The following is a 27,770-nucleotide window of genomic DNA, read 5'->3' on the forward strand; positions in this document are numbered from 1 at the left end:
TAGGTACCATCCCGGCATTTGCCTGGATGAGAAGTGGGAAAGTGGGAAACCATGGAAAATCACTTCGAGGATGGCTGAGGTGGGAGTCGAACCCACTTCTACACAGTTGACCTCTCCAGGCTGATAGAATCCCGTTCCAGCCCTCGTGCCCCTTTTCAAATTTCGTGGCTGAGCCGGGAATCGAACCCGGGTTTCCAGGGGTGGCAGCTGCTCACGCTAACCAGTACACCACAGAGGCGGCCCATGAATACTTTACCACAATAATCGTTTAGTGTAATTATTTATTATAATATAGTGGGGATATCATGTTTCTCCCATTACCATATCATACTGGGATTACTAGCTGAAAGGTAAGCTTGAAAGTTGTCCATTATGAAGTGTGGCATAGTTTTAAAAACCAAGGCAACAGACATCTACAGTAAAAAAAAAAAATAGTAAAATGCTGTATTTATCATACTTAGTGTACGTTTGAACGAAATAAGTGTTTTTTGTGGTTACGTTTTCTTGGTGGTGGGCGCTCCATTTCGTTTATTTGTAAATGTGAATGAAAATTAAATAGGGCTGGAAATGTACAGAGCATAAGCAACTGAATTGAGTGGGATACCATTTATCTCTTTTCGCCCTCACAACGCATTGTTCCGTTAATACCTTGTTCTTTAAACGAAATCTGAAACAAAATTCGACAAATAATTACCGTGGCTATCCGTACTTTCGCTAAGTAAACAATAAAATGGATTTAATTACAAACAGAAATTACAAAAAGGAATCTCGGCTATAATTCAGTAATACTTACTTAAAATACGACATATCCTTGGTTTTATTTACTCCGATTACAACAACCATACGCTGAGCTTACGGCTGGCATTCTTGAAAGCGAGAATCTATGTTTTTACTTCTTATAACTTAGGGAATTAAATTAGCATGCACGATCTCCCTGTCACCTGAACATATGCTCTAGCTCCAATTCGCTTTGTTTTGACAACCGTTAACATGGCTGCCCCTTATCAACTTGCTTCAAGCAGGGAGCGCTTATGGCAGGCATACAGCCCCTCTATGTTATTCTAGCTCGTTGGCTTCACCCAGGAAGCGCTTCCGCCTCTCTATGTTATTCTAGCTCGTTGTTTGCCATCTAGCGCTTTTTATTCCTAGACCCTTCGAATGTTTTTTTTACAAGTGGTTTACCTGAAATGTCCCCTCTTTGGTTCAGTCCAGGGGGGTGACACTTCATGGGGAGCGTCCGAGGCAGTTCTGAGATGGGCCAATCGATCTCCGCCAACTAATGAAAACTAAAATTCTCTTTTAGAGGGTTAATTTAGAAGGCAGAGGTTGGCATTACACATTCAGTTACGTGGTACAGCAAATTCAAAACACAACACCGTTATCGTTGCGCGCGAAGGGACCTTGGTCGTACGGTATGTAATAGTGCTTGTTAGACGAAAATTTGTTGAGATTCTTTCGCATTGAACGAGATTTTTGATCCAGTTTTTTGAGAGTATGGTGTGAAATTATAATTATGCGCGTTCTTAATGTGAAGAAATAGTATTATGATCATGAACGTACTTCACATTGAACTACCTAGCTGTTGCGAGTAAACGTCTGTGTAATTGTGCTTCTTACCTGCTGTTTGGAATAAATAAATTCAAAATATAAACTGTGTGCATTATGCTGTGTTTTACTTTCATCCTTTACTTATCGTGTTTTCCATTACCATACATAAAAGTCGTGGGAAGGGTTCAACGAACGAACGAAAGAATGAGGTTATGTTAGATCGTGATTTAGGTAAGTATGGGCGTTTTGGGGTTTTATATGAATTGCATTAACATTTCCAGTAATCAATGTTGCATTTATCACTTAATAGATGTAAATTTACATTAAAATGCGAACGGTGAAACAACGATACAAGCTAGCGTTATAACAGTATTGCCAACATACAAATACGGTAATTGCAATTTACTTTTCAAGTAAAAGACACGAGAGAAGCTTTAGATACAACTTTCCTACCGAAATACAATCATTATCTCTATCACAATTAAAATTTTAACAAAGTAACAACTATCATCATCGTGTTTACTACGAGGTACTAACGTGGGATTTATTTCCTTATGTTGGCAGAGAGAAAGTGGCCACTGTAGCTTCCATGACCTGTTTTCTCAGTCAACTTATAGGAGCACCGCCGTCTCGATCCTCCTATACTGCCTGCTCTATGCGAGCCTTTTTGCGACTGCGCTGCGACAAAATTTCTCCGCTAGATGGCAGACATAGACGCACAATGTTCTAAAATTATTCTAATGACGACAGCCTACAAAACGCTATGCAGTTTGGTCATATGTTCACTAAAGCTCGTAAATTACATCAGTGATATTAAATATCGGCAATATTACCTGTATGAAGTCGCAGTTGGCCTCTTCATGCACAATTTAAAGATTTTCCTGGACGAAGGCTTGGAGTGGTACCGCACTTTTTGTGTTCTTGCCAACGCAATATCAAATAATAGAGGTCTTACAAACTTGGTTAGGATAATATCACTAACAGTTTGCTGATGTTCTTTGACCTCACACTGTAACAAAACACATTCTGGAAGGTATTTTTTCTATTTGTTTTACGTCGCACAGACACAGATAGGTCTTATGGCAACTATGGGATAGGAAAGGCCTAGGAATGGGAAGGAAGCGGCCGTGGCCTTAATTAAGGTATAGCCCCAGCATTTGCCTGGTGTGAAAATGGGAAACCACGGAAAACCATCTTCAGGGCTGCCGACAGTTGGGTTCGAACCCACTATCTCCCGGATGCAAGCTCACAGCTGCGCGCTCCTAACCGTACGGACAACACGCCCGGTATTCTGAAAGGGCAGACGTCGCAAGTCCTCGTATTACGATCGTACGTTTGAAGAACTTCGACAATAGGGCACAGCAGCTTAAACAAACTCCTAGAGATGCTTCACCAGAGCGACAAAACAAGGTTTTGGGTATCGAACTCCTCCTCTGTCCTAATGCATAATCAGTTCTATTTAGTTGTGTCGAAGCTCTAGGCAGTGAGATGTTGCTGACACAAATGTCACACTCCATCCTCTCTTCTTCAACACGAACCGAGCACCCGCAAATTAGGATCTGATTTCCTGTTTCTAATTTGATTAGAATATTATCGTCTGGATACCTGATGTTGTCCAAAATGTGTAAACATGAAGACGTTTGTTGTGTGATTGCCCGTCACAATTCTTATCACAAGGAATCCACCATCCTCCACGGCGTTAATCACCTTCTGAAAAAAAGCAGCCTGTTTCCAGTCATTCGACCGGGTCAGGAATGGAGTGAATGAAGCCCCCATCTAGCAGCGAGGATATGAATCGTGCCGGTTGCCGAAGCCTGTCGTACTCCTCCCGGGCAATGATTAATGAATAACAAATGAAATGAAATTATATTCGAGGGTGTTGCTGGAATGAAATATGACAGGGAAAACGGAAGTATCCGGAAAAAACTGTCCCGCCTCCGCTTTGTCCAGCACAAATCTCACATGGAGTGACCGGGATTTGAACCACAGAGCCCAGTGGTGAGAGGCCGGCGCGCTGCAGCCTGAGCTGCGGAGGGTCCATCACATTCTGAAACAAGGTGTAAAGGCACAGGTGCGAGAGTAATCTGAGAATATCCAATTACTTCCTTTATTAGGTCCTAGCCTAGATAAAGCCGACACCCGCTTTTCTCTTAATTCCCGTCTAGACGGTATTTCATGGAGTGGTATCTTCTCTGGCTGTGAACAACCTTGCCTAGACTGGCAAAATGGTACACAACAGTTGAATATTGGGGGGAAAGAATCTGAAGTTTCAGTTCTGCGAAAAATATACCTTACACAAACGGAAAGAAACAAGTACCAACACCTTAAAATCACTTTTGAAATATCTATAAGCATAACATGATTAATTCATTTCACTGTTATATACAAAATATCGCTTGTACGAACGGAAGTGACCAGACACGTTTACCCGTTGTACGAAATAACTCAGGTTTTCCACACATTCATACACCAACAACACGGTGCTACCCCCCACATTGACAGCGAAGATTGTGCGTCTACTGCTGCACTCTTACGGCGACTTGGAGAAATATCGGTAGTCGCGCCTTCCTGTGTTAAAATAGTGGCATAGAGCAGGCAGTATAAGAGGATCGAGACGGCGGTGTATAGGAGTGACGGATCTATTTCTCTTATATGATCCTTGGTTCAGTCTAGTAAATACTTGTACTCTATCCTCTTTGTACTTGTACTCAGTGCCCGTGTATGAAGTTTTGTACGTTGTGTCAAGGATCTGATGACAAGCTGTGCAGAGCTGGTGTTCAACGCAAATAATGTGTTAAATAGGGTACATACATAGTTATTCAGTATTTCTTGTGCGGTGGAGCAATGTTCGCGGCGATTCTTTTTACGTTATGGACGTACTGTCTCGAGTGGAGTTTTCCAGTGCATGACATTCTGTTTGAAAATTAGTGTTGGTCACCGATATATCAAATTCAGGTAAATAAATGCTACCTAGTTCACGATCAGAGGTCGAGAGCCCTGTTGCTTATGTGTGAGGGACTGAAGGTAATGCGATGTCTTGTTTTATGGAGATAAGGTTAAAGTTGTGTAGGGCCAAAGTTTACCTCAGCATGGTAAATAAACAACGTAAATGTCAGTTCACCTGTTGCAACAGTTATTTATATCACCTAGACAATATTTCCGCCCATGGACTCATGATCGGAGCTCGAGGCACAATCCCTAAATTTCTTGTACAGGTACGGGATTCTCTCGGTCTCAACCGGACACGACTTCACGACATCGCTATCGCCACAATACGAGGTTCAGTAACCATACTCCGCAACCATCTATATAACTTCTGAAGGACAACACATCATGCCACATATAAAATTCGTTCCAAACTTATTCCTGGGCCTTGTGATGGGTATTTCTATCTGGCATACTAGCGAACTTAGAAGACAAAATACTGTGTAGTTGATATACTTTGTCCTTGTGGCAACCTCCTCATGGGGGAAGTTGTATTAATAAAAAACGATTAATAACGTAGTGAAGGAAAGACGTATGGTATACAGGTACCTACGTTTAACTGCAGCTGATTGTGCCGGACGTGTGGAAGCAGTGTCATTTTAACTGTGCCTATCATGTGATCTTTACTCACCACACATGGGCCGTAGCAACAGTATTACTCACCACACATGGGCCGTAGCAACAGTAATATCTGAGGGAATGTTTTAGTTGAACTGATCGTTACAGGTGAAGAAAATGGAATGTAGATGGTGTGTTATGTGGTCAGTTTTATCTTGGAGTTGGGGCCATTTGGATGTGAATTTCTTTTACCGCTGGAGGTTAAAGTTGAAAGCTAACAATGATTATTAAGAAGGTGGGTAAAAATATAGAAACCGGTACTCAAGGATTATTACATAGAACGTTACTTGAAATGCTTCCAAGTTTACCTTATAATGATCATGGAAGAGATATGTGTTCACTACGCTTGCCAGGGACCATCCCGCCCGCCATTAGAAACACATTTACTTTTATAACCAGAAATACTGTTTTAGGTGCCATACTCCATTGCTTAGAACGGTGATTGGTTCACGTAACTAAGAGGATGACGTCACTGACACCTAGGATGAGGCCGAGAATTTGTTACCAACCATTGCCACACTCTCTTAGAGAGGCTCTTTTCTATCGACGCGGCGTATACTGTCCGCACGGCAGGGAAAAAGGTAGTTTAGTAGTTGTTACCTATGTTTGCACATCCAGGCCAATCTTTGTCATGAGAACAGTGGCCCCTTTGGGGCCACACTCCCTTCAACAGGCTCTTTTCTATCGCCGCGGCGCATACTGTCCGCATGGCAAGAGAAAAGGTAGCCAAGTTTAGTAGTTGTAACCTATCTTTGCACATCCAGGCCAATCTTTGTCATGAGAACAGAGCATTCCCTTCGAGAGGCTCTTTTCTATCGCCGCGGCGCATACTGTCCGCACGGCACGAAAAAAGGTAGCCAAGTGTAGTAGTTGTAACCTATCTTTGCACATCCAGGCCAATCTTTGTCATGCGAACAGTGGCCGTTTCGGGGCCACACTCCATTCGAGAGGCTCTTTTCTGTCCGCATGGCAAAAAGAAGAGTATAGTCATATCAAACCAACAGCTGGCAGCATTGTCGTTCCTCTCAGCGCTCCTTCTCAGTGCTACTAGTGCGACAGTGAACTGGCGTGCGCCACCTAGCGGTGGCTCGTGTTACTAAACCTTGAGTACCGCTGTCTATAGTTTTGCCAGAAGGGGTTGAAAATTGTAGGCCCAAAACGTTAGGAAGAGATGAAATCACTGTAAGTTGTCAAGGAGCATATTATGACTGCAGAATTGAAGCGGATGGGTATTTCAAGCAGGGAACTCTGTTGTTTTTATTTTTGAGCTGAAGTGCTGCAGGTAGAACTGTACTAACCGGGCCTCGAGGATTATAATATAAAATGTTACGTTAAATGCTGCTATTCTCACCTTAAAATGATTGTGGAAGAGGGAGATATTCAATACACTTGCCAGGGACCAACCCGCCCGCCCCTAGAAGTACATTTACTATCTGCGCACTTTTTAGTGATAGATTTACACCCTAGTGCTGAAGTGGTCGACTTCGGTTATCTTCGAGATTCGTATTGGCAACCTTTGAAACACAAACTAAGAATCGCTTATCATCGCTGTGCGACATCTGGCGTACACTTTAAGTACTCGTACTGTTGTTGTTTACACAGCAAAGCCAAACTATAGAATTCATGCTAGGAACACGTTTCGCAACGGGAAATGTTATATAGTATATATTGTGTGTGTGACACAGTTGTTAGCTTAAAATAATAAAGGTTTATAAAATTCATATCGATCGATCATATTATCGATTCAATTCAGATTTCATTTCCATTCAGTTGGCAGTATTAACGGAACCCTTCTTACTTCTCCAACGAGTACAAAAATCTATCACTAAAAAGTGCGCATACTATACTTTTATAACCAATACTGTTTTAGATGCTGTACTCCATTGCTTATAATGGTGATTGGTTCACATATACAGTAGAAGAGGATGACGTCATTGACACCTAGGATAAGGCTGAGATTTTGTTACCAACCATTGCAGAAGAAAAAAATTATGAAGCGGCCAGCTGCGCATCTCTTTGTTTGGTTCTTGCTACATCTTTTGACCATCACCTTTACCTCAAACCAGCTAGCTCATTTATTATTGTGCTTAGAAGATAATGTTTTGCACATTAGAAAAGACACAGCAAATGCAGTGTAGGTCATAATTGTACAAACACCAACTAGCGTTTCCAAGTTCAAGACTTTATGTGGAAAGAAAGCAAAAAAACTTCCATTCATCTTTAAAAGGGGATGGGATGAGTTGAAGCATTTGTGTTCAGAATCAGCTTCTTCAGTTTTTGAAATCTGACTGCATTAAAATGGCACAGATTAATCTCTTGGATACCTAAGGTTCAAACTTTTATTCAAGAAAGCTAAATTAAATACCTAGTTATCAATACTGGTTAAAAAAGTTTTGTTGTTGAACTGCTTGCGATTTTAATGTTCCCTTGGATTATTACTGACTGATGAGAGAGAATATTATTGTTTTCTTATATGAGTGTACATGATTCAAAACTTGGCCACTGCATGTGAGAGTTTTCAAATAAAAAGTCATACTCCTTTAATACAGATGTTACATAAAATTGGAGATCCAGTGTGACTGTACATGAGCAATACCTCATCCCACAATGTTCTTCCAGTCTGTTATCCTCCATGGATATGCAGTCCATCAGAACAACGTTCATTGTGTTAATTTTCCTTTGCTTAATGTGTAAAGGAAAATTAATCTTAAATACATTATACTGTAGGAGTGCTTAAATACTTCATGAACATACACAAGGTTCATTTTCCTTTACATTTGGTCATAGGTAAATGAACACAAGGAACATTGTTCTGTTGGACTGCATATTCATGTGTGGCTGGGGGCGTTCAGTTTTAAGGAAGACAGTGAGTGGGAAGATCATTGTGGGATACGAGGTATTGCTCACGCACTGTCAAATGACTGATACCAAGAAATACACATGGTTATAAGTTTGCTTGCTTGCTTTCTTTTATTATGTTGGTCTAGGCTAACATATGGGTAGCGATTCAGTTACAAGTACTCATATGTCAGAAACAGTAAAAGTATATTAAAAATATGTAATGCTATACATGAATTAGCAGAGAAGAGAGATCCTTCCTTTGTTCTTGCCTGGGACCTGTCAGTCTGTCTCCTTACTTATGTAGAAGAATTAAAACAAGACTGTGTTGCTATTGGTCAGATGTGATGAAGGCAAGTTTGCTTTCATCTCCAGTAGAGCTTGCATCAGATCTGGTGTCAAGGTTGCCACTTTTGGTCAAAATAAGGGAAGTGTCCAATTTTGATACTGTATTACAGACCAATGGTCTAAGCAGATCAGTGTCTAACCTAATCAGACCATTGGCCTAGCAGACCGATGCCGTTTTCCAGGGGATACTAGGGGCCTGTAGGCTGCTTCGTGGCTCAGACACGAGGGTTTATGGCCGAAGATCCCCTTTTTTTGCTTGTGCAACAAATGTTCTTGGCACATTCTTGTCTTTTGCCATCCAGATGTAATGCTACTTTGGCCCACTCTTGAACATAGAATGCTTTGTTGTGTAGGTTAATGTGCCAATATTGGCTGCACTTTTTGATGAATTCTGCCCCCTCTAGAGACATCATGGTCTTGATGTTGGTGTGGGGGCTTGTGTGCTTGTTGATCCCGAGGGCTGTGCCAGCTGAGGGTTACCAGTGCTGGACTGGCCTGGGAGTAGGACCAGACTAACAAGGTGTCCTCTGAGTTGTGTAAGAGGTGCCTGTGCTCCGTCATCTTCATTTCTGTTTCTGCTGTACCTTTACTATCGTAACCTTCTTAATTTTCATTTCTCAGTTCAATACGGACAAAAATGAAATTCTTAGATTTAAATAAATTTTACCGTGTAGCCAACGTCTCTGCCACTGATAGTATAAGTTTGTACGAAGGTTTCATCCTCCCTCGATCACAGGTTTTGGGTTGTGGTGAGGTGATGCAAGGCTACTGGGAGAGTAGTCGCTAGTGGCCCACCTTCAGATACCATGCATCTTCTGGAGTATAAAGCCTTACCTCGGTGTGCAGGGCTCTGCTTACTTCCCGAGCTACTTATGGGATCAAAATGGAAATTATGGTTAATTTAGATTTTGATTCATCTAAGGCTGTCGGCCCTCATACGGCGTCTTTAAAAAAGTGTTGTGAAGAAATGTAAATAGTTCAACAAGGTTGACCTGAATAGAAAAGAAGTAGGCTACCTGGTGTGACGTTGGTGATCAGGTTTGTTTTTGGTGAATAGCACAACATCAGCATAGAGAAGGAATCGGGGTATCGGTTGGTGCAGGTCTGTTTTGACAATGTGAAGGTGATGATAGGGCTGAGCTTTGGTGGATGTCAACTTCTTTGCCAAAGTTAGTGGACACTCCTGCAACAGCTTGGATGTACCCTCATAGCCCTGCATAACGTGCTGCACCCACCCGACAAGCTACTGGGACATCAATTTGTGGAAGTGCTCATCAAATCAGGTCATGTGACAAGTGTTCAAATACTTTTTCGAGGTTCAGGAAAGGGAGATGGAGTGATTGTTCTTCTCATGGTGCTTCTCAGCTAGGAGCTATACAACTTAGATCGCTTCAAATGTACTGGGGAGCCCGAGTATGTACTCGGGCAGACAGCAAAGGCGTTAACAGTTTCATTCCACCATCTTGTCAGTTTTTGCATTCCACCTACCACTCTTATCCCACAAACTTTTTTGGCTGTTTGTAATATGGCATCCTTAAATGATTTCCATGCTGCCTCTACATTTTTTAATATCTGTAGTTCTTTCTGCCATATGCATTTGATTATTTACTTCAGCCGCATATAATTCTCTTTTCATTCCTTAAATATTACCAGTATTTATTTTGGAGTACTACTTCGGGTTCTCCACCTTTGGTGTCCTAAATTGCGTCTTCATGACCAGTAATTGTGTTGTGTACCGAGTTCTGCACTGCAGAATACTCTCATATCTTTTATAGCATAATGTGTAGATGACATATACGTGAAATAATCTATTGAATCTCCTCTCTCATAAGCAACAAAATTTGTCATTTTGTGTGGAAAGAAGGTTTTTCCAATCAATAGCTGGTTCTCAATGCAGAATTCTACCATTCTGTTACCATTCATGTTTTGTGTACCTTCAACTTTGTGATTTCCCATACAGCCAAAATCTAAGTGCTGCATCAGTACTGATTTGTGAGCATTCCAATCTCTCATTAATACAATAAGGTCATAGTCTCTTGCTTTGTATACCCGGTTTTCTGCAAAGTGCAATAGAAGTTATCCTTTTAAGCTCTTCCTTCAGTCACTCAACGATTTGCATTTAGGGCTCTTGCCCAGGTGGCAGATTTCCTATCAGTTGTTTACCTAGCTTTAAAAAAAATGTTTTCAAGGAACTCAAAAATTTATTGATCATTACCCTTGATAATTTATTCCAATCCCTTACGCCTCATCCTGTAAATGAATATTTGCCCCAATTTGTCCTCATGAATTCCAACTTTATCTTCATATCATGTTCTTTCCTACTTTTGAAAGCTCCGCTCAAGCTTATTAGTTTACTAACGTCATTCCATGCCATTTCTCCACTGACAGCTTGAAACATACCATATATGATATAGATGTTGATTTCCATAGGGAACCTGAAATATTTGTCCCGAATGAGTAAATTTATAATAGGCTTACCAATATAAATGGTCCGTTATTGGAAATGTCCAATATCCTGGAAAACGATCTGCATTTAGGGCTCTTGCCCAGTGCGTCTTGGTGGGTGTGCTGTTTAGCACACTGGGGCGAAACGCTGGCAACCAGGAATGAGTTAGCTGAAAAATTCATAATGTCCAATAACGGACCATTTATATTGGTATTACATACCATATAGTCGAGCATCTCATCCCCGCACTCCCAAGTCTTCCCAGCCTAAAATTTGCAACATTTTTGTAACACGACTCCCTTGTCGGAAATCATCAAGAACGAATCATGCTGCATTCCATTGGATCTCTTACAGTTCTTGTATCAAGTAATCCTGGTGTGGGTCCCATACACTGGAACCATATTCTTATTGGGGTCTTACTAGAGACATATTTGTCCTATCCTTTACAGTGATCTCCCAAGAAATTTTCATCAGCCGGGTGGCAGGAATGATTAGCGGGTCAGAGAATTGTATTTCAAAATTGATTATGATAAAATCTCAATGAATCCCCCCCTCCAGGCATTGACAATGATATCAGACAGGTAAACATTAACTGCAAAATTGAAATATGTTAGTGTTATTATCACAAGCAAGACATAAGAGTATTTTGAACTAGTGTTCTACTGCTTGTCCATAATCGTGTAACTCTGGGGCTTATAACTCTGAAGTGCCATACGGGTTTGTAATATCATTACATAAAATAAATATCATGCGGAATAGAGTGCTCGTGTCTCTTGTGCGATTCCACGGTAATCCATACTCCGCTCACGCTCGACACTAAGCTATAGTCAAGCTAAACATTGAAACTCTGATGTAATTGATGCAATTTTGCTGACAATAATGAAGATTATTAAATAAAGAGTTTTACAGTATTTACGTTTTAATTTGGAGCACAGACGACTCAAATATGTATTAATGTTATGTAATGAGCAAATGTCTATGTATTGTTAGCTGGGCGCTGTGTAAAAACGGCAGGGCTGTGCGCCTGTTAAAGAGATCCTAGGGAGAAGACTGCTTTACATCCGTACTACATCTGTCTACATCTTACTACATCTGTTTCTATTTTCTAGAAATTTAGCCACCTATTCAGCCACTCTTTTGTCTAGTGCAATAGTCCTCATTTTTGACAGTAATCTCCCATGGTCTACCCTGTCAAAAGCCTTGGATAGGTCAACAGTGATACAGTCCATTTGCTATATCTTGCTGGAGTCCTGCATTTGAGCTTCACTGAAATAACCATTCCTAAACACGAACTGCCTTCTATCAGTCCAGTTAGTGATTTTGCAAACGTGTCTAATAATTTCAATCTAAGAATTTCATTTTTGTCCGTATTGAACTGAGAATGGAAGATAGGAAACTTAAAAGGGTCCACCTTTACAATACAAAAATGTTATAGTTTATTTACAACATATATTTACACTTGGAACTAGTTTCGAGGCTGTTTGGCGTCATCTTCAGCCAAAATGTGGGAAATAGGCTAGCATGTAGACATTTATATTACACAAGGCGTTACATTAAACAATACACATCTTACGAGGAGATAAAAACAGGGACGAATGTAGAAACAAATGAATCGTTGAGAAAGCAAAAGTTATAAATATTAAAAATAACCTTAACCACACATCTTGCAGTGCGAAAATATTCGCCTTGAATGATTCCCGTTTGCCTACCATCAGTCACAATCCGATTGGGGACTTTTCATTATAATGGCAAACACTCACTCTCCACCTGCCTTTTTACATCCTCAGAAAGACTGTCTTATTGGTTTTCCCAACTGAAATCAACATAGGTCATTACAATGACGTCAGTAGGAATGGCACAATGATTCCGAATCATTCAAGGCAAATATTTTCGCACTGCAAGATGTGTGGTTAAGGTTATTTTTAATATTTATAACTTTTGCTTTCTCAACGATTCATTTGTTTCTACATTCGTCCCTGTTTTTATCTCCTCGTAAGATGTGTATTGTTTAATGTAACGCCTTGTGTAATATAAATGTCTACATGCTAGCCTATTTCCCACATTTTGGCTGAAGATGACGCCAAACAGCGTCGAAACTAGTTCCAAGTGTAAATATATGTTGTAAATAAACTATAACATTTTTGTATTGTAAAGGTGGACCCTTTTAAGTTTCCTATCTTCCGTGTCTAATAATGTTACAAAGAATGCTTTCCCACAGCTTACAAACAACACCTGTCAAGCTGACTGGCCTGTAATTATCTGCCTTTTCCTTTGTACACTGGGGAACTATTGCAACTCTTCATTTGGTATTGCTCATTCATGCAAACAGTAATCAGATAAGTATTTCAGACTAGCTGATGTTCCCGTGCTTCGCTGCGAAATTCTCAATTGTATACAGAATTCTAGGTTAGGTAGTGTACACATTGTGAGCAAGATTGCATTAAATTGCATAGCTCTTAACGTTACCCTAGAAACGCGCCGGGGATGTCACTAAACGTCTTTTCTCATATGAAGACTTGATTAGGGAATTTTCATTGTAATGGTAGGCCCGTTTGCCTACCAACAGTCACAATCCGATTGGGGACTTTTCATTATAATGGCAAACACTCACTCTCCACCTGCCTTTTTATATCCTCAGAAAGACTGTCTTATTGGTTTTCCCAACTGAAATCAACATAGGTCATTACAATGACGTCAGTAGGAATGGCACAATTAAAAGCAATGCTTTCATATGAAATAATCAAATGAAAAATGCGACGTAAAGCCATTAGCAAAAAAAAAAAAAAAAATCCTTCACAACGATGGTAGGGTATTGGTTTGGAGGAGACAGAGTACTGAGGAACTATGTCAGCCTCCAGTCTTGAGAAAATTGATGGTGACATGGGTAAATTTGTGTATTTGAATATTTTCCAAAAGTAATCACAGCAGTGTTGATGCCTTGGGTCTTGCGAGAAATTCTTACTTTCAACAAGACAATGATCCAAAACATATAACGAGAATTGTATGTCTGTTGTTGCTGTACCACACTCCATACATTCTCAAAACCCCAGCTCAAAGTCTGGACCTGAACCCGTTCGTGCACCTGTAGAGTGTATTTGAAGCAAGGTTTAGAAAACACAAAATTCGTAGTAAGACAGCTTTGAAAGAATGTCTCTTACGGAAAGGCAAAGTATTGCATCAGAGACTACAAGATGATTTGTCCATGCTAAGCCAAATGGTTTGTGGGAGGTGATACATAGGAGTGGTATCCATACAAAATATTAAAGCAATTTTGGCTGTTATATGTTTTATTATCAGTCAGTGTATGAATACTTATTTTACAGTGCAAAAGGATACTTGACAGTCTGTATCATCATCATCATCATCATCATCATCATCATAAGTTCTGCCATCAGGTCCAATCATGCCTGTGACCTCCATATCTCTCGATCTTGTGCCCTTTTCTTCACTTCTGCATAATTTTCCTTTCTTTTTCTAATGCTGTCTAATAACTGGTATTGTCTCCTTCCCCTTCCCCTTCCTCGTTTTCCTTTTATCATCCTTTCAATTGCTACTCATAGTAAAGTGTTGTGTCTTAGATTAGGCCTATGCCCTATCCAATTTTTCTTCCTATTTTGGATTGTAGTCAGCATGCTCCTCACTTCTCCCACTCTCTCCAGAACTTCCTCATTTTATATTTTATCTTCCCACTTTACACCTTCAATTCTTTGCCAAATCCACATCTCAAATGCCTCTATTCTTCTCTGTTCTTCCTTCCTTGATGTCCATGTTTCAGTGCCATATAGAGCTATACTCCATACGTAACACCTTGCAAGTCTCTTCGTCAGATCTTTCTCTAGCGGGCCACAAAGCAGTTTTTTCTTCTTGTTGAAGCTTTCCTTGGCTAAAGCCATTCAAGCTTTTATGTCTGTTATAGAGTGAAGGTCTTCGGTCACAATACTTCCAAGATACTTAAACTTATTCAACTGTTCAGTAATTTCTCCCCCATCTTGATTGTCGCTTTTTCACCTTTACTTCCAAGTATCATTAATTTGGTTTTCTTTTTATTTATGCTCATTCCATACTCTTCACACTTTTTGTTTAATTCTCTCAGCATTTTGCGGAGGTCTTGCACATTTTCAGCTATTACTGCCATATCATCAGCAAATCTTATACATTCAATTCTCTTACCTCCAATGTTGACACATCTTTTACCATCCAAGCATTCACAAATCATTTCCTCCAAGTAACTGTTAAACAAAGTTGGTGATAAGCAGCAACCCTGTCTAACACCTTTTCCCAGTCTGATTTCTTCTGTTAATTCTCCTCTTATTCTCACTCTTGCTGTTTGGTTGTAATATAATTGCTGGGCTGAGTGGCTCAGACGGTTGAGACGCTGGCCTTCTGACCCCAACGTGGCAGGTTCGATCCTGGCTCAGTCCGGTGGTATTTGAAGGTGCTCAAATACGCCAGCCTCGTGTCGGTAGATTTACTGGCACGTAAAAGAACTCCTGCAGGACTAAATTCCGGCACCTTGGCGTCTCTGAAAACTGTAAAAGAGTAGTTAGTGGGACGTAAAACATATAGCATTATTATTTATGTAATATAATTCCTTGATTAGTCTTCTCTCTCTCTCTCCATTCCACCCCATTGTTTTTTGAGTATCTCCAAGAGCTTATCCCACCTCACTTTGTCTCAGTCTACAAAGACTGTGCATACCTTTCTCCTATGACTTTCAGTAAGCCAATGGCATCCCTTGTGCCTACTCCATGCCTAAATTCATATTGTTCTTCACCAATATTATTCTCCATTCTTCTGTAAATCCTTCTGTTTATTGCTCTTAATAGTATTAGCTGCATGAGAAATTAAACTTAGTGTCCTGTGTTCTTCACATTTCTTACTATTTTTCCTTTTTTCTATTGGTATTATATTTTCCAGAAAATCTTTTGGCCATTTCCCCTTTAAGTATATTTCTTGACAAAGTTTTACAAATACATCTTTTCCTTTCCCCTGCAATACTTGAGTGGTTCAACTGGTATTTCATAACTGCTTTACCATTCTTCATTTCCCTAATAGTTGCCTCTATTTCCTCTTCTAATATACTGAACCCAATCTGATCTTCATTTCATTTTCCTTCTCCAAATTTATATTACTCTCGTCTGGTCTGCTGTTCCAATCATATAACTATTCTATGTACTCTTTCCATCATTCCTTAACTATTTTAGGCTCACTCACTAACTGTCCATCCAATGTTTTAATCTCAGTCATTCCACTTCCGTTCCTTTTATCCTTGAATGTTAATTCCATAGCTTCTTTGTACATCATGTTATATTTACCTTCACTTTCCAACTGTTCTATTTTGCTGCAGGTTTCTCTGATTCACTTTTCTTTAGCATGTTCATTCTCCCTTCTTAATTCATTGTTTAATTTTCTATACATCTTTCTTCCTTCTTGAGTGTTTACATTTTTTCATTTTCTCCTTTCTTCCATTTTGTCCAACATTTCTTCAGTTACCCATTCCTTTCTTATTTTCCTCCTCCGTTTTGTTCCTAGAACTTCTTTTGCTGTCTATTTAAGATTGTTTCTAAATCTCTCCCATTTTTCATTAACACAGTTAGCCTCATTCTCAGTTTGTAATCTTTCAATAAGCCTCTCTTCTAACTCTACAATATTTTTGTTTCCTTTCAAATTTTGAAGGCATATCACTTCATTCCTCTTACTTATCCTAACTCTTTTTAATTTAATGCACAGTTCTGGAACAACTAGGTTGTGATCAGAACATATGTCTACTCCTGGATAATATTTTGCATTTTTTAAGCCATTCCTATATCTTTGTTGTATCTAAATATAGTCTATTTGGTACCTTTCATTTGTAGTTATTGACGATGGTTATGTACTTAAATGAATAATAGAAAAGGGATGGTGTATTTATGTGTTTAATTAACACTCCAAGTATCGTGGGGACGAACGTGAACATGAATAATAATCAGAGGGAATATAGATAATATTAGAAACACAGAACATCAATATATAGAAGTCTTCAAAACATAAACAAAGTTCAAGGAGTTTATAAACATATATGAGTTTATATACACATATTAATACTCGAGGCCGCCACACACTCCTTCCACGGTGACAGCGTCCATGTATTTTCGAGGGAAGGTGACCCTTCGACCTGATCTGGCGATCCGTGGTGCGGGTGTATTGGGTTGAGTGCTGCCTGTCTTCTGAAGGCTGACAGTCTTTGGCATGGAACTCGACGGAATGTCCAGGGTAGTTTCTCCAGATGTGTCTTCCTTGTTGTCCGATGATTGGTCTGCCAGAAGGAAGGCAGGTTTCAATCTGTCAATGCTAATAGTTTGTTTCCCTGTTTGCATCTCCACCTCGAAGTGTTTGTCACTGCGAGACAAGACTGGATATGGCCCGTCATATGGTGATTGAAGAGGTGTTCTGATCGCATCATGTCGAACGAAAACGAACTTGCTCGTCATCAGCCGTGGGTGAACAGAGATCTTTTTGCGGCTGTGATGTTCTGTTGGGACTGGTCTTAGGTTCCTCAACTGTTCCTTCAATTTGAAAACGAAGGTTGGGATATCGGTTACTAATTTCTGTTCGTTGAGAAATGCTCGTGGTAACCTAATTGTTGAGCCGTAAGTTATTTCCACTGGCGAGGTGTTGACTTGCGGAATTATGTAGGAATGAAGTCCTAACAAAACCAGAGGAAGCTTTGAAAACCAATCATCAGACATCTGTGCCTTCAAAGCAGATTTTAATTGACGGTGCCAGCGTTCAATTTTTCCATTTGCTGCCGGATGATATGTTGTCGTTTTAATGTGGACGATGCCCAGTGTGCTTGTGAGGCATTTGAAAAGTTGACATTCAAACTGCCTTCCGCGGTCAGTAGTTATGATACGAGGCACGCCAAAACGAGATATCCATGTTGAGACTATGGCAAATGAAACTGCTTCTGCTGTGATGTCAGTTAATGGAACTGCTTCTGGCCATCGGGAGAAACGATCAATAATTGTTAGTAAATAGCGATATCCGTGTGATGGAGGTAGTGGTCCAACTACGTCCACGTTAATGTGACTGAATCTTGGTGCCGTTGGAGGATAATGTCCCACTGCACTGTTAGTGTGTCTCCAGACTTTACTTCGTTGGCAAGAAATACATGCTGATGTCCAGGTCTTTGCGTCCTTTCTTAGTGATGGCCAAATGAAGTGCTTTTTTACTAAATTAATGGTTGCTTGAATCCCAGGGTGAGCTAGATTGTGAAGCGAGTTGATAATTGCTTGTCTTAGTTGTTGAGGTACATATGGACGAATCATATCTTCAGTCATGTCACAAACGAGTTCTTTACCATTGGGCAACATTATTGTTCGAAGTGCAAGTGACGTATTCTTAATGTGTAGAAGTTCTATGTCACGTTGTTGGCTTTCTGCTATTTCTTCCATGGTAACAGTTGGAGGTATAGTGATTGAAGCAATTCGTGAACAAGCATCAGCTGCGATGTTCTCCTTCCCAGTAGTGTAACTTATGCCTGTGGTGAACTGTCCGATGAAACTAATGTGTCAGATCTGACGTGGAGAAGCTTTGTCTGAACGTTGCTTGAACATGAAAGTGAGTGGCTTGTGGTCGGTGTAAATCGGAAAATCGCGTCCTTCAAGCATGTACTGAAAGTGCTTCACCGCTGAGTAGGCAGCGAGGAGTTCTCTGTCGTAGGTAGAGTAATTCCTCTCTGCATTTGTCAGTTTCTTAGAGAAGAATGCTAATGGTTGCAGATTATTGTCTTTGATTTGTTGCAGGGATGCACCAATAGCATAATCTGAGGCATCCACCATTAAAATTAGTGGTAAATTTGAAGATGGATTAGCTAGAAGTGCTGAATCGGCCAAGCTATTTTTTAGGTCATTAAAGGCTTGTCGAAGGTTTTCTGTCCAATTAATTTTTGTTGTTGTCATTTTTCTTAGTCCCGTGGTGAAGGTTCAAAAGCTTTGCTTGTTTACTGGCTGAATTTGGCAGTGCTCTTCGGTAAAAGTTAATGAGGCCAAGAAACCGACGCAGTTCTTTTATTGTGTTAGGTAGCGGATAGTCAACAATGGTTTGTACTCGCTCTGGTAGTGGTCTGATTCCTTCTTCAGTTATCATATATCCCAGGAAAGGTACTTCTGTTGAACTGAAAATGCATTTGTTCAGATTGATTCTGATGTTGAACTTACTGAGGCGTTCGAAAAGCATTTGTAGATGCTTCTTGTGCTCTTCATCATCTTGTGATGCCACTAGGATGTCACCTATATAACAGTACACGAAATCGAGGTCTCTGAGTATACTGTCAATATATCTTTGAAAAGTTTGAGCCGCATTACAGAGTCCAAACGGGAGTCGCAAAAATTCAAACAAACCAAATGGAGTTATCACTGCTGTCTTAGGTACATCGTCCAGATGTACCAGGGATGTGATGATTAGCTCTGATAAGATCTATTTTTGAAAATATTTGTTTTCCAGGTAGTTGGCTGTTAAAATCTTGAAGGTTAGGAATAGGATATCTGTCAGGCTTGGTGATGTTGAGAGCACGGTAATCTCCGCAAGGTCTTGAGGATCCGTCTTTCTTGGGAACTAAGTGAAGGGGACTTGCACAGGCGCTCTTTGACGGCTGGCAGATTTTCATATTGATCATTTGTTGAAACTCTGCTTTAGCTGCTTTGAGTTTGTCTGGTGGTAGTCGTCGTGCCTTTGCTGCTACAGGATGTCCTTCTGTGACAATGGTATGATAAACAGAGGTATCTGGTATGTCAGAATGAACGTTTTCATGGAGCAAGTTGGGAAATTTCTTTAGAATGTCAGCACGTTTTTGATCTGGTGGCATTGCATAAACTGTTTCTTTAATCAATGTGCCAGGTGTCTCTGCTGACGTTAATGGGTCAATGACACGCCTGTTCTTTAGATCTACTATGAGGTTGTAATGGTGAATGAAGTCTGCTCTGATAATCGGTGATTGCACATCTGCAATTACGAAATTCCATGTGAAATTGCGCCGTAAGCCCAAACTGAGTACTAGTAGACGCTCTCCGTAAATATTAATACCAGTGCCGTTTGCTGCATAAAGTTTATGATCTTTTTTTTTTTTTTTTTTGAGCGATCACTATCCGAAGGCGGAATCACAGAAATATCAGCTCCGGTATCGACCAGGAAACGACTTCCGCTACTTCTGTCTGTGAGAAATAGGCGGCGTGAAAAATGACTCCGATCACCTGCCGCCGCTAGTGTGGAGCGTTTGAGTTTGAATGCTTGTTGGAATTCTGAGCGGAAGGTGGTTGATATGAGCATGGGCTCTGACATTTCTTTGCCCTGCTGCGATATTTAAAGTGATACCAACATAGTGCTCCATTAGGATTAAAAGAATGGGCTGACCTGGACCTGTCTCGTGATCTTCGTGGTGAGGAACGAGATGAATGTGATCTACTTCTTGAAGAACGTGATGTTTTCAGTTCATTGATTGTCAGTGTTAATTCAGCAATCTGCATTTCTAGTCTTGAGATACGATCGTTACTAACATCATTTATTTTATTGACTGCAATGGTGGATGGTGCCTGCGCGGTTTGAGCACAAACATTTAACCCCGGTTGTGAAATTTCAACTGTTTTGTCAGCCATAGTGGCTATGGTGTCCAGATCATCTTTACTCGTAGCTAATATAGAACGTGCGGTAACAGGAAGCCGCTGCATAAATATGGTTTTCAAAAAAATCGTCCTTGACTTGCATACTGGCTAAAGTTCGCATCTCACGCAAGAGCTGAGTTGGCTTCTTATCACCTAATTCTAATTCTATTAATAATTTCGTCACTTTCCTATTCTCTGACTCTTCAAATTCCTGAATTAGTCTTGCTTTAAGCTCTGTGAATGGAGTGGTAGATAATGGTCGAGATAAAAAGTCGGAAATTAATTCCACAATATCCGCTTCTAATGACGCAACAACGTGATTAAATTTCATGGTTTTGTTAGTGATACCCAACGTAGTAAACTGTTTCAACTTGAAGAAACCATACCTTTATGTTTTTCTTCCAGATGGGCGGAATCTTCACTGAAATGCGAGCAATACCCCCCTCGTTCCATACTGTTGTTGGCGGTGGATTTGTTTCGTTGCTGGCATCGGTCATTTTCACACTTGACTAACCACAAAATGTGTTCCGCACCGTATTTTAATATCACGTCGGGAGTCACCAATGTAGTTATTGATGATGGTTATGTACTTAAATGAATAATAGAAAAGGGATGGTGTATTAATGTGTTTAATTAACACTCCAAGTATCGTGGGAACGAACGTGAAACATGAATAATAATCAGAGAGAATATAGATAATATTAGAAGCACAGAACATCAATATATAGAAGTCTTCGAAACATAAACAAAGTTCAAGGAGTTTATACACATATATTAATACTCGAGGCCGCCACACATTATTCATACTGGATGTCCAAGTATACCTCTGCCTTTTACTGTTTTCAAACAATGTATTGCCAATAATAATCTTGTTTCTTTTACAGAAGTCAACTTACATCTGACCTCTGTCATTTCTAACTCTGAGCCCATATTTCCCAACTATTTTGTCTTCACGTCCTTCTCCAGCAATGGCATTCCGATCTCACATTATCACCACACATGCATTCTTAATTTCTCTTCCACTAATCTCTTCTATTTGGTCATAACATTCCTCTACCTCCTCTTCTGGGTGTTGAGTGGTTGGCATATAAATTTGAATTATTACTAAATCTTTCTGATCGCCTTTCAGTCTTAGCATAATTATTCTCTCATTTACATATTCTATCTTCAACACTTTTGGCTTTATATCTTTTTTCTTAATTAGTATTCCTATTCCATGTTGTCCACTACGCTCAGCACCTGAGTAATATAGTGTTTCTGTATTATGTGTTGTAAATGCTTGTTTTTATACCTGTTGTGCTATGGTTGTGAATGAACAATGTATATATTACAAATCTAATGAGTATTTTTGTTTTCATACCAGCAAAAGTACAGTTTACTTCTCAATACTTCTGCAGTTTAACACTAACAACTTAATGTCACCCCTACTTGTCTTCATGCTTCCTATATTGTCATCACCACTTCCTAGTCCACCCCGTTTCCGTGAATGTGCCTCCATATAGCTCTTCTAAACAAGCCCTCCTAACTTATATGTATCATTGCGGTTGAAGTGAAGGCCATCTGAGCGTAGATCCCTATCTCCTACCCACTGAATAGGATCTATAAATCTCACTCCCAATGTCCCACATACCCATGCCATAGTATCATTTAAATCTCCAATCACCCTCCAGTGAGTATCTCTCCTACACAGTATGCCACCATTAACAATCTCTGCTTCCTTAAACTTCTTCCGTGGTGCTGTAACCAGATCCCACCCATCCCCAATTATGTTGCCTTACGTTACTGGTACCAACATGGAACATTACCACCTTCTCCTTACCCTCTTCCTTCCCTTCTATTTTTCTCAACATCAGCCTTAACTTAATACCTGGTTAACATTCTACCATAGTTTCCTTTCCTCCACGTGCTTACTCCAAATACTTGACAGTTGAGTCAGTCATGACCAGAGCCTCAACCTCGCCCTCTTCATTAGATCCCCTCCTTCTCCTGGTCTCGCGAACTTCTCTGACACCTGCAGAACCCACTTCCTCCTCTGTTTTCTCCCTCTCACTAGCCTGTTCTACCTCCCTCTTCCTATCCTTTATACTACATTTCCCTTCCTTACCCATCCTTTTCCTCTTGCCCCATCCCTCCTCTGTAACACTTCCCTTATTTCCATCTTCACTCTGCTAAACTGAAATGACGTATGGCTTTTAGTGCCGGGAGTGTCAGAGGACATGTTCGGCTCGCTAGGTGCAGGTCTTTTGATTTGACTCCCGTGGGCGACCTGCGTGTCATGAGGATGAAATGATGAAGACGACACATACACCCAGCCCCCGCGCCAGCGAAATTAACCAATGATGGTTTAAAATTCCCGACCTTGCCGGGAATCGAACCTGGGACCCCTGTGACCAAAGGCCAGCACGCTAACCATTTAGCCATGGATTGATCTATCTGCAATGACTTATATCGATTCCTCACCAATACCTCTCCTTTTCATTTTTGTTGATCTTTAAACATTAGTCTGCCTGTCTTCCACAACTTTTCCTCTTGTTTCCCCTCCCTCTTGCCTACCTTCTGTTCTGTCCATTGATTGTGGAAGATCTATCTTCATTCCTGTCCTTCGTTACAAGTCTAATTATCTGATCTCCCTCAAGCTCACTATCTCATTCCTCATCTTCCTTCCCACTCACACCCACAGTCCTTACACCTGCCTCTCTCAGCCATTCTTTTATCTCTTCGATGAAATGTAAAATAATATGGAAATATCAACAGAAATCAAATAGTGTAGGCTTGTTCTGTGAATAGGTATAGCTATACATGTCAAAGGAAGGAAATAATGAATACTACAGAAAGACCACGATAATAATGCAATCAGGAAACCAGGTGATAGAATAACTACACTGCACTTCAATTTATTCAAGTTAAATGTCTTCTGATTATAACATTTTTGGAATAAGAGACTAACTATAGAAATGTATAGCTACACTAAATATGTATACAATAGTTAGACATATTTAACTACTACTACTTGCAAACAGGAAATAAAGCAAGATGCTATCTAATAAGAATAATTATGCTACTATTCTAAACTGCAGCTAAACCTATCCTAATTACAGCAGTATAGCTCTAAAAGAGCTAAATTTCTAGAAAGATATTTACCCTACTACATAAATATTTTGCAGTATTAAAATAAGCCTAATAAATTTTATGTTTTCTGATTACACTATACCCTTTCTTCTCAACAGTGGCTACCATTGCAATATTTGAATACAAAGAGCTGAAATAATCGAGGACAATACAACTGTTAACTATTTGCCAGGTAAATACTGTATATTGTTGAATTTCTGTCTAAAAATACAAGGGTATTGTCCATGCCATGGGGGAAAAGACAAAGGCATGAATAAGGGACTGCCTGTAAGGGTGAACTATAGTGGGGACTTAGAGTGCTACATTAGCTGTGAAGTCTCTACAGGAATCCCGCAAAATGATGGCAAACGGGACTCAGGTAAAAGGACTTCGGGTCAACGGCTCTAAAGGCAGATAGATTAATGCCCAATGGCTGAGGAGATGAAAGAAGAGACATCCACTGCCTTGTGCTTTCCGGTAACACCTAAAAGCTAAAGGTGAGTTCCCTGAAAGATCAAGCTCCAGCAAGTTTGGAGGCTGATTCATCGTAGGGCTAATAACTCACTCGAGTAAGACAAAACCATTCAGAGAAAACATGAAAGAGAAGCTGGACAGACTTCAAAATGGCAACTAAGCCAGAATAGGACAATGAGAATTGGTACATGGAATATCACATCACTAACAGGAAAAAAAATTGTACATGAAATGGAAAAGTATAATTTGCAGATATTGGGAATTTTTGAGCTTAAAAGGAGAAGGAATAGGTGATCTTCAGCTAGAGAAAGGATGTACTCTGAAGTAAGCAGAGATCAGAGAGCCAAAGGAGGAGTTTGTATCATCCTACATGAAGCACTGATTATAGGTGGTGAGTGGTGGTGATTGTTTTAAGAGGAAGTACAACTGGGCAACCATCCTCTATAACACTAATCAGAAGGAAAATATGGAAGGGATCCATCACTTCAAAAAAGGAAGATATCGGTCAAAGGAAGACAAGGGCCATGAAGGGCGTGAAAATGAAAGACTCCCTAGCCCTCGCAAACCTAATAGCGTCAGGGTCAGAAAAGAACAGGAGTTGACCAAAGGAGGTCAGATAGGATACATGAAAGTGAGGAGCCTGGCACAAGTAAGTGAAAGCAATGCCAGGAGTCAGCTAAGGGCCCCATGGTCGCCATCCCATGCTCCAAATTTCAAAGCCCCTGGGGCCTATTTTAGTCGCTTCTAACAACAGGCAGGGGATACCATGGGTGTTATTCTACCGCCCCCATCCACAGAGGGAACTGATTATAGGCCCAAACATAATATTCTGGGAAGCTGTAAGCACCAGAATTATAAGAATAAGCCTTCAAATGGAGGACAGAGTCTCATGGATCTAGATATATGCTCTGATTAAGGATGTAATCTCTACACCAATAAATACACATTTGATATTTAAAATCAGCCCTGTCAATACTCAAGAGTTATTACTCTAAGCATTGACAACGCTGATTTTAAATATCAAATGTGTATTTATAGGAGGACAGATTGCAGTCAATACGAATCATTATAAAATCAAACCACAATGGTTAACTTAATAAACTGAGGATGTAATGTTGGGCATGAGTGGTTGGCTGGTTGCTTGTTCCAAGAGCTCTGTATTACCTTAGTGATAAAGTACTTAATACTTTTTGAAATTTAGTTAATTGTGTGTGTGATCAATGTATAAACATTGGCATTTAGTGTTTATTTAAAATAACTGAGATTACTGATATTTAGTTAGATTTCACATTGAGTAGTTCCGTAGGTGTTCAGTAGATTACATGTTGTAGATTAGGTTTCACTCTGTTTCGATTTTGGACTGGAAGGAAGAAATAATATTTTTTAAAATATTGGAAGGTTTGTTGGTAGAATACTTACAAAGACATGATATAAGCAGTTGTAACTTCCGCAGCATTTACATTCGTACACACAATAGACATAGTATCTCCACAAGCAATTTGCCGGTTCCACCTATCACTTATGGGGGACCAGAACAAATTCAGAATATAATTAAATCAGAAATGACCTGGAAAAGAAAGCAAAAAAGCAAGAAAATTTAATAACGAATCATACATGAAAATGTTACTATTAATTAGACACAACAGACACTCAGCTTCTGTGAACACATATATGACAATGTCCACACTTCATAGATATTAGTGCAGATATTAAAATATTACTAACTGAAAACAATAGACAATCATTAAATATAAAGGAGACAATAGAAATACACATCCCAAAAATATCCAACCGGAATAACAGCAATGGTCACATGTATCTAAAAGATTCTCCAATCTTTCCTGAATGAAATAACATTTCAGTAAAGCACATCAATTTAAATTCCCTGCAAGTATATCATTTATTAGTTCACTAATGCTCATTAACTCATTAAACATTCCCTGAATTATTTCCAAAGCTATTACAAATATAATAATAATAATAGACTATAAGTACAGTTCCGCAAAAGCAGTAACATCGCCTAAGTTACTGATAAACAAACCAGCTGGTGTAACACCATCGAAGAGAAAGGAACCAAAAGATGAGTACTTCATTAAGAAAACTTCTAACATTTCAACAGTTATTTTTTGAAGAGTATACACTGAATTTTAACATGATTTTTTTTTTACACCTTAATATTCATCAATTCTTCATCATCATCTCATTGTACAGTTCCAGTTTCCCGGGTACTGTTAATGAGCCTCTTCCACTTCTTCCTGTCCATATACAACTTGTCATGGAGAACATCATCCACTGTCCATCCTCTGGTAACTAGATAAACCTTGATCATATCCCTCCGTCAGGTTTTAGGTCTTCCTGCAGGTCTTTTTCCCTCCACCTGTCTTTCCAAATTTATTCTGGCTGTTCTTGTACGTTCCATCCTTATCACATGCCCTACAGGAATTATCAGTTCATAATATAGGTAATAATTACAAATAATAATAATAATTGTGTGATTTCATAGAATAGTGGCCAAGAGGATTCATTGTGCTGACTCCACGTCGCCATGTAATTACGTTAAGCAGTGGTCACTCCATAGGCCAAGGCCTGTTTGGTTTGGTATCGCTGCAATCTGTAGTTAGATAATAATAATTAGCTAATAATAATAAAGTTCATATATCCCAGTAATTGCAATTCAAGTTCCTGGAGTAGTAGGAGTAGTTTTGACAGAAATATTTTTGAGAAATTATCGTAGACAACCTCGTATTTTTCAGCAGGCCTAATTAAGGACAATTTTATTCTCCATCCCGTGGAGTAGGGAAAATAATAGTAATCCACCTGCTGTAATAATCACATATCCGCATTTCAGTTGAAAATTGTAGTGAAGATAAGGTATATTAGATAGTATCTTGGGTGTTGTATTTGTGTTTTTCTTTGTGTACGGCACTGCTTTTGATACTTAACCATTCAACCAAATGCAAGGTTTCATTTCTATTAGAGAATAGTAGGATAAAGTAATACTAAAGAAATAATCTTCTGTCTTCACGTTTAACTTTGTTGGTAATCCTTGAGTACGGTAGTTCTTGCGAATTTCAAACTTTAGGCCTAATTGCAATTTTCATTTCTATTTGTGCTTAATAATAACCTATTGTAATTAGGATACTTCTGAACGTAGTTTTTAAACTGTTGTAGTGTATTGTAGTGACTTATTAGAAATTAGAGTGCTTATTCTATTATTTTGAGTACCTAACTTAGTCTTGCGAATTTCAAACTTTAATTGTAATTTCCATTTCAGTTTGTGCTTTGTAATAACCTGTTGTATTATAATTTGGATACGTCTGAACTTAGTTTAAAATCGTAGTGTGTTATAGTAGGTATCTTATTATAAATTAGTGTGTTTATTCTATTACTGTGAAATATTTGTGTAGTATAGTATCTGTAGTATCTATTGTATCTGTATTAACTCTCTTACTCGAATTCAGTTGCAGTAATTAGGGTAGACTTGACTGCAGTTTAGAATTTTGTAGACCTAATTCTTGTGTATACTTTCGTTTTTCAGTAATTAACAGCAATTTTCATTCTGTTAGGGTGTTGAAGAAAAAAAAAATCTTACAACTAAGTAGTATTGTAGTGTAGTAGTAGCTTATATTAATTATCTTGTTGTGTGATCTTTGTGAACTATCCTAGACAATATTTCTTTCCTTTCATTTTTATAGGCAATATTTCTTTCCTTTCATTTTTATTTGCACATAATAAGTTATTTTATATTTCCTTTACTTCCCATTATT

The 27,770-nt window shown here is 39.4% G+C and overlaps 1 protein-coding gene across 4 annotated transcripts in view; it reads left to right on the plus strand.

Annotated features, from left to right (window-relative positions):
* Positions 1 to 4,253: 4,253 nt before the first annotated feature.
* Positions 4,254 to 27,770, plus strand: part of LOC136856841 (DNA-binding protein Ets97D) — a 208,405-nt gene continuing 184,888 nt past the window's right edge. For 3 of the 4 annotated variants that reach the window (XM_067135016.2, XM_067135015.2, XM_067135018.2), the window contains exon 1: positions 4,254 to 4,503. The gene's annotated coding sequence lies outside the window, so the exon portion shown is untranslated. The remainder of the gene's footprint in view (positions 4,504 to 27,770) is intronic. The other variant, XM_067135017.2, reaches the window with a different exon arrangement.

This window comes from Anabrus simplex, chromosome 1, assembly GCF_040414725.1.
Source record: "Anabrus simplex isolate iqAnaSimp1 chromosome 1, ASM4041472v1, whole genome shotgun sequence".
NCBI lineage: Eukaryota > Metazoa > Arthropoda > Insecta > Orthoptera > Tettigoniidae > Anabrus > Anabrus simplex.